General features: G+C 40.5%; 1 pseudogene; it reads left to right on the top strand.

Moving 5' to 3' along the window:
• The first annotated feature begins 8,791 nt into the window (after window positions 1-8,791).
• LOC144998755 (glutaredoxin-C13 pseudogene) lies at window positions 8,792-9,499 on the top strand (annotated as a pseudogene).

The following is a 9,499-nucleotide window of genomic DNA, read 5'->3' as shown; positions in this document are numbered from 1 at the left end:
AAGCAAAAGCAGCTTTTTTTGAAACAAAATGGACTCAATGAATGATAAGCATGGTGATGAAAAGTTTACTATATGTGGACTAAGTAGTGAACAATATAGGCAATTTGTCAATCTTTTCACAACAGAAAATTCTCAGAATATTGATGTTACTCAACCGATAGCCAACATGGAAGGTAAATTTGATGAAGGTAACGATTGGGTTGTAGACTCAGGTTGTACGGAGCACATAACACACATTCTTAATTCCTTTTATAACAATGTTGAACCATCACATGAATTACCTGTGACCATACCAAATGGAGACTCTATTCCTGTAAAAGGAAAAGGAACTTGTACTTTACCTAACATGAGTGAAATCCGAGATGTTTTATATGTTCCGGACTTCACGTGTAACCTATTATCTGTTAGCCTGTTAACAAAAGGACTTAAATCCGCCGTAACATTCTTTCCGGATTTTTTGTCATGCAGGACTTGAGTTCGAGGAGATTGACTCGGACGGGTAGTTGCCAACAAGGTCTATATCGGATGAAAGTCAAAGAAAATAAAAGAGAAGCCTTAGCAATAACAGGTGAAGTATGGCACAAACGCTTGGGACATGCCTCACATAGCAAACTTTCGCATTTTGATTGTTTTTCTCTAAGCTTGAACAATATGGTCTCTGACTCCTATGCAAGGGTAAAGTTTACTAGATTGCCCTTTTCTACTATTCTATCAAATCAACTGAGTGTTTTGAACTTTTACATTGTGATATATGGGGAAAATATCGAACGCCTTCACTTACACATGCTATTTATTTTCTTACGGTTGTTGATGTTTTTAGTCGGTGAGTAGGGGTTTTTCTTTTATGACATAAATATGATGCAAGTGATTGCTTGATTAGTTTCTATAAAATGATCAAAACTCAATTTAATAAAAGCATAAAAAGGGTCTGGTGTGATAATTAGGGGTGGGGGTAGTTCACCTTGAATCGCATGGTGAACTTCTACACGAAACGAAGAATTCTTCTCGAAACCACTTGTCCTCATACTCCTCAACAAAATGGGGTTGTTGAGCGAAAACATCAACATCTACTCAAGACAGCACAATCTCTACAATTTGAAGCCAAGTTACCTTTTACCTTTTGGGGTGAGTGCATCTTCATGACAACTTATATCATAAATCGTCTCCCTTCCAAGACGATTGACAACAAAACTCCATACGAAATTGTCTACAACCAAAAACCAAGTTATGACCACATGAAAGTTTTTTGATGTCTTACATACTATCGCAACACATAAACGAGAGGAGATAAGTTTGAGTAAAGGGGGGGGGGGGACCGGGAATTTTCTTGAAGCACCCACATGGCATCATAAAACATTTACCGATGAACAAACTGTCACTAATAATGAAGATGACCAAAGTGTATCAGTAGGCCATGAAGAAGTTAATGTTCCTCAAAATATGCATGAAGATGATTTTCCCATGCACGACAGCATTGACAGTGTGAATGTAAATTCGAATGGCATGCACATGGAGTCAAATAATTCACACACACATGAAGAAAATTCGGTGGAAGTTAATGTTGAAAATCCACCACTCACTAGAGAAAGAAGGAACAGGTCGCGGCCAGCCTACTTCGATGACTACATTGTCAACTTTCCATCATCCATAGACCAAGCAACACCCTTCACCAATCGAGGCTCCTCTACGGTACATTCTATAGCTAATTTTATTTCTTACAAAAAATGCACTAGTTCTCATAGAGCATTCCTAGCGGGAATCAACACCAATAATGAGCCAAATAGTTTCAACCAAACTGTACAAATGTGAATTGGAGAGAAGCCATGAAGAAGGAGATACGAGCCCTTGAACAAAACGGTACATGGACCCTTGAAGAATTGGCGAAAGGGAAGCGTGCGATTGATTAAAATGGATATATAAAATAATATACAAACTGAATGGTGAAATTGAAAAATACAAGGCAAGACTAGTAGCAAAGGGTTACACCCAAATGGAAGACATTGACTTTCATGACACGTTCGGCCCGGTAACCAAACTCATCACCGTTCGGACTGTAATTGTGTATATTTTCCCATTCCTCGGCTCATTCTCATTAATCGATATATATACAAGATAAATACATTATGGGCTACAATACTAATATTTTGGGCCTAAATACAAACAATAATAATATAGCTAACATCCCCCCCCCCCCCCCCCCCCCCGCAGTTTGAACGGGTTCATGAGACTGAATGTTCAAACTGGACCGAAAATCAAGAAACAATGGTGTTGGGAGGCCCTTCGTAAAGATATCAGCATATTGATATGAAGACGGAACATGTAAAACACGAATCTGCCTGGTGGCCACTTGATCACGAACAAAGTGAATATCAATCTTTATGTGTTTAGTGCGTTGATGTTGAATCGGATTGCTTGACATATAAATTGTGCTCACGTTATCACAATACACAATGTTGGCTTTATCGGGGGGGGGGGGGGGGGGGGGGGGCGATGAAGCTCACGAAGTAGGTTACGAATCCAAGAGTTTCTGCCACGACATTTGCAACCCCACGATATTCCGCCTCAGCACTTGAACGAGAGACAGTGGACTGTCGTTTAGAGGACCAAGATACCAAATTCTGACCTAAGAAAATACAGAAACCAGAAGTAGACCGCCGGGAATCCGGACACCCGGCCCAATCCGCATTAGAATAGGCAACTAGTTATTGAGAAGGTGATGCATACAACTAAAGACCGAAAGAGGATGTACCACGAATGTAGCGAATAATTCGTTTAAGCGCATTGAGATGAGGCTCACGAGGATCATGCATAAAGAGAAAAATCTGCTGAACAGCATAACTGATGTCAGGTCTCGTGAATGTAAGGTACTGCAGGGCCCCAGCAAGACTGCGGTATAGGGTCAGGTCAGAGACGGGGGGTCCGGAAGCAGGTAACTTGGAAGAGGCATCGGCTGGAGTGCGCACATGTTTACAGTTCAGCATGTGAGCCTTCTCAAGAATCTCTAAGGCATATTTCTTTTGAGACAAGAACATACCCGTTTGATCACGAGTCACAGAAATACCAAGAAAATAATTAAGAGATCCCAAGTCATTCATGGAGAATTCGCCAGCTAGGGTAGTCATGATCTATTGAAGTAACTCGGGTGAGGTGGCTGTAAGAACAATATCATCGACATATAAGAGCAAATAAGCCATGTGAGAACCCTGTCGATAAATAAATAATGAAGAATCACATTGACTATGAATGAATCCAAACTGGATAAGAAACTGTGCAAATTGGTGAAACCAGGCACGTGGGGCTTGCTTAAGACCGTATAGAGAGCGCTGAAGAAGACATACATGATCAGGATACTTAGAGTCTCGAAAACCTGGGGCTTGTTGCATGTAAACTGTTTCCTGAAGGTGGCCGTGCAAGAAAGCATTTTTGACATCTAACTGACGTATGGGCCAGTTTTGAGAAACTGCAAGAGAAAGTACTGTACGGATGGTGGCCGGTTTAACAACCGGGCTAAAGGTCTGATCACAATCAATGCCAGGGCGCTGGGCTTTTCCATTAGCAACAAGTCGGGCTTTGTACCTGTATAAGGAGCCATCTGCATGAAATTTCTTTCGAAATAGCCAAATACAATTAATAACATTAGCATGAGACGGTCTCGGGACTAAGGTCCAAGTTCCATTTGAAATAAGTGCTTTATATTCCTCTGTCATGGCATTACGCCAGTTGGGGTCCGAGAAAGCCTGAGAATAAGATTTGGGAAGAGGTGAAATAGAATCCACGTGAAGGTTTAATTTGTTAACCTTCTTAACAATACCACGAGATGACCGAGTAGCCATTAGATGACATGAGGTGGTCAGGTGGGGGGCATGGGTTGTGGAGGTGTGTCAACGACAGGAGGGGACATAGAAGAGGGTATCTCGGGTGGTGTGGTCGGTCTTGGTTCGGATGTGGATGGGGAAACCTGAGTATTTGGCTGTGTGCGAGAGTGGAGGAAGCGGTAGGATATAGCATTAGGAGCATCATCAATAATGTGATCAAGGAACTTGTAGGAAGGAGGCTGGTCCGGAGTCATGGAACCAAATGGGAAAGATGTCTCATCAAAGGTTACATGACGAGAGATGATGATTTTGTTGGTGGCGAGGTTTAAGCATCGGTACCCATGGTGTTGTGCCGGGTATCCCAAAAAGACACATGGTGTGGTGCGAGGGGATAGTTTATGAGGAGTAACTATATGGGGGAAATAGAGGCATCCAAAAACTCGTAAATGATCATACTTGGGTGTTTGGTTAAATAGTTTCTGAAATGGGGAAATGTTGTGAAGAGTGGTGGAGGGTAGAATATTTATAATGTGAATGCCATGTGTAATGCTTCAACCCAGTATTTTGGTGGAACATGAGCATGAAAGAGAAGGGTGCGTATGACATTATTGATGGTGCGTAGCATGCGTTTTGATTTGCCATTCTGTTGGGATGTATGAGGACATGAAAAACGAAGCTGAATACCGTGAGAATCGCAAATGGTGTGAAAATTAGTGTTATTGTATTCACCGCCATTATCGGTTTGAAAAGCTTGGATTTTAACACGGAACTGGGTTAAAACATATTGATAAAAGTGTTGAAATTTTCCATTCACATCAGACTTTTTACGCAAAGGATACACCCACAAAAAATGAGAGAAGCTATCTAAGAAAATAACATAATATTTGATTCCACTCAAACTAGTAATCGGGGATGTCCAAACATCGGAATGAATAATTTGGAAAGGAAATTTAGCAACAAATTGAGACATTTGAAATGGTAATCTAACATGTTTTCCTAACTGACACGACTCACGTAAACTATTTTTGGTTTTGTTGATACAGGGAATTAAAGAACGAGAAACTAAATGTTGAAACACATGATGACCAGGATGATCGAGTCTGTGATGCCAAAGCTGCGGTCCAAAAGAGAGGAGAGCTTGAGCAGAAGGCTTCGTGACCAGATAGAGATCGCCGGTACTATCACATCGTAGGAGGGTGCGTTTGGTCTGAAAATCATGAACAGAAAAACCAAACTCATCAAATTCAATAGAACATTTTTTGTCACGGGCAAGACGACGAACAGACACAAGATTTTTAATGATATCGGGAGTTATTAACACACTATTTAAACGTAAAGGACGGAAAGAGTATGACATAGGAAGAAAAGAGTCACCCGTGGCTTTTACCGGGATGCGGGACCCATTACCAACATAGATAGAGGAAGTAGGCAAATTATTTTTAACAGAACTTAGGATACCTTGGTTCGTGTGTAGATGAGCGGTGGCGCCGGTGTCCATATACCAATCGGCGTGGGTGGGGTCATTCAAAGTCATAGTGTTAAAGCTTTGAGGAAGAGTCGTGGCCTGATCCGAAGGGGCTTGTTGTGCTGAGTGGAAGGCTTGGTGAGCAGGTGGAGTGGGCCACAATGGCTGTTGGCGATTTGGACCAGGAGAAAAAGAGGAGCGTTGGTGGGCTTGAGCACCTTGCGGTGTGGGCAGCAACCCATTTGAGCCATACGGTGGTCCGTTAACCACAAATTGGTGAGATGAGATATTATTTGGACCAAGAGAGCATGGGATTGGACCACAGGGGGTATGTATAATTAATTGTTGACCATTTAAATGTTGACCAAAACCACTTGAAAAACCTTGTTTATGTCTGGTACGTCCACCCCCACGTTGAAACCTACTTCCTCTATTAAATCTTCCACCGGTCCTACCACCACCACGTGATTGATTAGAAAAATTATTTCTATAATTTTGAGATTGATTAACATTCCCAGTGGCTTGAACCGAAAGAGCAGTTGGAGAAGAGGGATGATCGGTATGTGTAACAGAAACGGGCTTGGATGCATTGACCTTCATGAGTTTTTCTTCAATGGTAAGGGTGGAACGGGACCTCCGCAAAAGTTGGAAACGGCTTGCTGTTGCGGATTAGAAGGGAGAGATTGTCATATTTAGTAGGTAAACCATTGAGTGTGTGTATGATCAGATTTCGATCAGTAAGTTTGGCTCCTAGATTCTCAAGCATATCCGCCAGTTTAGACACACGGTTGAGATACTCAAGCATGGAGGAGTCCCCCATTGATAATTTCCTGATTTCAGTGTCCAACTCCATGAGTCGGTGGTCTTTGTTATCGTAAAAAAGATTTTCAAGAATGATCCATACATCATATGTTGTGGTATTTTTCTTTATAATGGAATTGAGTAAGGGTTGTGCAAGAGTACCGTAAATCCAAGCTTTCACAATAGCATCAATTTCCTCCCAATCGGCTGGTGGATCTATGGCAGCAGCTTTGTCTTTAGGTTGGTCGGTTGGGGTGGATGTCGATTCAGTGGTGGGTTTGGGAAGTAGATGATGGTAAACACCAAATCCCTTGCAATGATTCTGGAAGAGTTCATGCCATGAGTCATAGTTCTGATGTTCTTGATCAAGGATAAGTGGAACATGGGTCTTGATGTTTGTGATGCCATATGGTTTCTCAGACTTAGAAGAAGACATGATAGAGCAGCGATCGATAAAAGAGTATCAGGTAAGATTAAATAGGAGAACGAGCTGGAAGAAAATAGTGGCGGCAAAGAGAAAGGTGTTGCACAAGAGAGATAGGATCGGAATTAGGGTTGTACACGATGGTCTCTGATACCATGTAATTGTGTATATTTTCCCATTCCTCGGCTCATTCTCATTAATCAATATATATACAAGATAAATACATTATGGGCTATAATACTAATATTTTGGGCCTAAATACAAACAATAATAATATAGCTAACACGGACCCTTTTAGCAGTGATGGTCAACAGAAATTGGATTATCAATCAACTTGACGTAAACAATGCCTTCTTACACGGAGATCTACACGAAGAGGTCTATATGAAAATCCCACAAGATTTCGAGAAAGGAAAGGAAAACAAAGTATGTCGTCTCAGAAAATCCCTTTACGGCCTCAAGCAAGCTTCAAGGAACTGGTATAAAAAATTTACTTCATAGTTACATATGATTGGTTTCAGACAGTCTCAAGCGGACCACTCATTATTCATCGTTAAAACAGAAAACTCATTCGTGACAGCACTCATATATGTAGACGATGTCATAATTGTGTGAAACGATGTGAAAAATATCAAAGAAAAAAAAACATTCTTGAATGAGAAGTTTAGCATTAAGGATTTAGGCCCCTTAAAATACTCCTTAGGTATCGAATTGACTCGTACTCGAGACTGAATAGTGCTCAATCAAAGGAAGTATATTCATGATATCCTGGAGGATAGCGGAATGATGTGGTGTCGGCCTAGCACTTTTCCCATGGATCAAAATGCTAAACTCTGGAAGAATGATGAAGATAAACGAGAGGATGCAAATAAATATAGAAGACTATTAGGAAGATTGCTATACTTACAAGCAACCAGACCCGGCATTACCTACTCGGTTAACGTTTTAAGCCGGTTTGTTACAGATCCTTGCGAAAGTAACATGAATGCTGCTATGAGACTGTTGAGATACTTGAAAGCTACACCGGCATAGGGGATACTCCTTCTAAAGGAGGGTGAAGCAAATTTAATTGCCTACACCGATTCAGATTAGCCTGGGTGTCCAGATACGAGAAGATCGAGGACCGGTTACTTATTACTTCTGGGGGTGCCCCAATATCATGGAAATCGAAAAGGCAGTTTGTTGTGTCTCGCTCTTCCGCAGAAGCTGAATATCGAGCAATGACAACTACAGTTAGTGAAGCCATTTGGCTTCGATGGCTTCTAAAAGATTTAGGTCTAGAACAAAGTGATCCTACTCAACTATTATGTGACAACATGGTTGTGAAACACATTGCAAACAACCCGGTATTTCACGAGCGCACCAAGCACGTTGAAATGGATTGCTATTTTTTCCGTGAACGCGTCGAGTCAAAAGAAATGAAACCTTTACACGTCGACACTAAGTCTCAAGTTGTGGAGTTGTTTACCAAAGCTTTGGGAGCTAAAAAACTCGAATCTCTACTTGACAAGTTGGGCATTTATAACATTCATGCTCCAACTTGAGGGGGAGTTTTGGATTGTTCTAATTATTGATCATTTCCTTATCTTATTCATGTAATTTTAGTCCTTTTATTGTGTTTCCTTTTCTAAGCCTTAAAGATAGGATCTCTAGTTTCCTTCCTCTGTATATATTTTTTTCCTGTATTCCCTTGTTATGAATGAATACACAATATACTTGACTTAAAAATTTATATTAAATGCATTATTAGTAGTTCATTCAGTTTAGACTCAGTGAACTTGGATCATTTGAATAAACTCATTATCACAAGATTCGCTTGTTTGAAGGAACGTAAGGAAGTTGGTGGCGCAATATAAAGAATCATAGCCCACCTAAAGCAATCTCATTCCCAATCTTTTTACCCTCGGAATATATGTATAAATTGATTGAAGGAAGGAATCTGTTTGAAACAACATTGACCAGCCCTTTTCAACTTTTTTGTGTACTGCTCAGTACTCACGCCCGTAGAATGTGGAGGACTGTAATCCATGGTCTTGAGGTTGCCCACGTCCAACGAACATGTTAATGGCCACTTAATCATGATTTGAAACAATTAATCAATGCACCATACGGTTATAATTTGTTTGCAAGAAAGAATATATGTGTTCAAGTTGTTCCACCGTTTTATGCACAAAAAGAGTATACATCTTTCAAAGATACCCTTAGTAGTTTTGAAGCATCTAAGTAAAGCACCCCATCATTCTCTTGTTTGGAGAGAAGGAGCTTAGTTTCTTATAAATAGAAGTGGCACGAAAACCTCAAACTTCAGGCAAACTCCATCTTCCTCGTCCACAATTAGAAACTTGCAACCAATCACAATTTAAATTGGATTTTGATCCAAGTAAGATGGAGAAGATAAAATCATTGGTATCTGAGAATGGAGTTGTGATTTTCACCAAGAGCACCTGTTGCTTGTGCTATGCTGTAACAATTCTGTTCCAAGAACTTGGGGTGAGCCCTTTAGTTCATGAAATAGACCACGACCCTCAAGCAAGGGACATGGAGAAGGCTCTCCTGAAACAAGGGTGTAACTCACCTCCTGTGCCAGCTGTATACATATGTGGCAAGCTCGTGGGGTCCACCAATGAGGTCATGTCCCTCCACCTAAGCGGCTCCCTCATTCCACTGCTCAAACCTTATCAATCCCTGTCTTAAGCAAACAAACTCCAATCTGAAGAAATAAGGTTGGCTCAAGACTATGAGCAATAGTAATATATTTGACTAGACTATATATGTTCTGTATTATTAGTACTTTTGTAGCTTTTCATTAGATTAAGGATAAGGAATATTTGCTTTTAGGCAATTATTAAGATTATCATTAGTTTTTAGATTATGAAGGTAGCTTATTTAATCTGTTCACGTACATGTGTTTGATGGAAACACATGGATGTCGTTTGGGTGAATGTAATTATAAAATATTACTATTATCAAGTGCTACTGGCCTCTTATCAAGAA

This window comes from Lactuca saligna, chromosome 5 (genome assembly GCF_052625555.1).
Source record: "Lactuca saligna cultivar CGN05327 chromosome 5, ASM5262555v1, whole genome shotgun sequence".
Lineage (NCBI taxonomy): Eukaryota > Viridiplantae > Streptophyta > Magnoliopsida > Asterales > Asteraceae > Lactuca > Lactuca saligna.
Note: the sequence above shows the minus strand (reverse complement) of the source record. Positions and strands in the feature narration are given on the sequence as shown.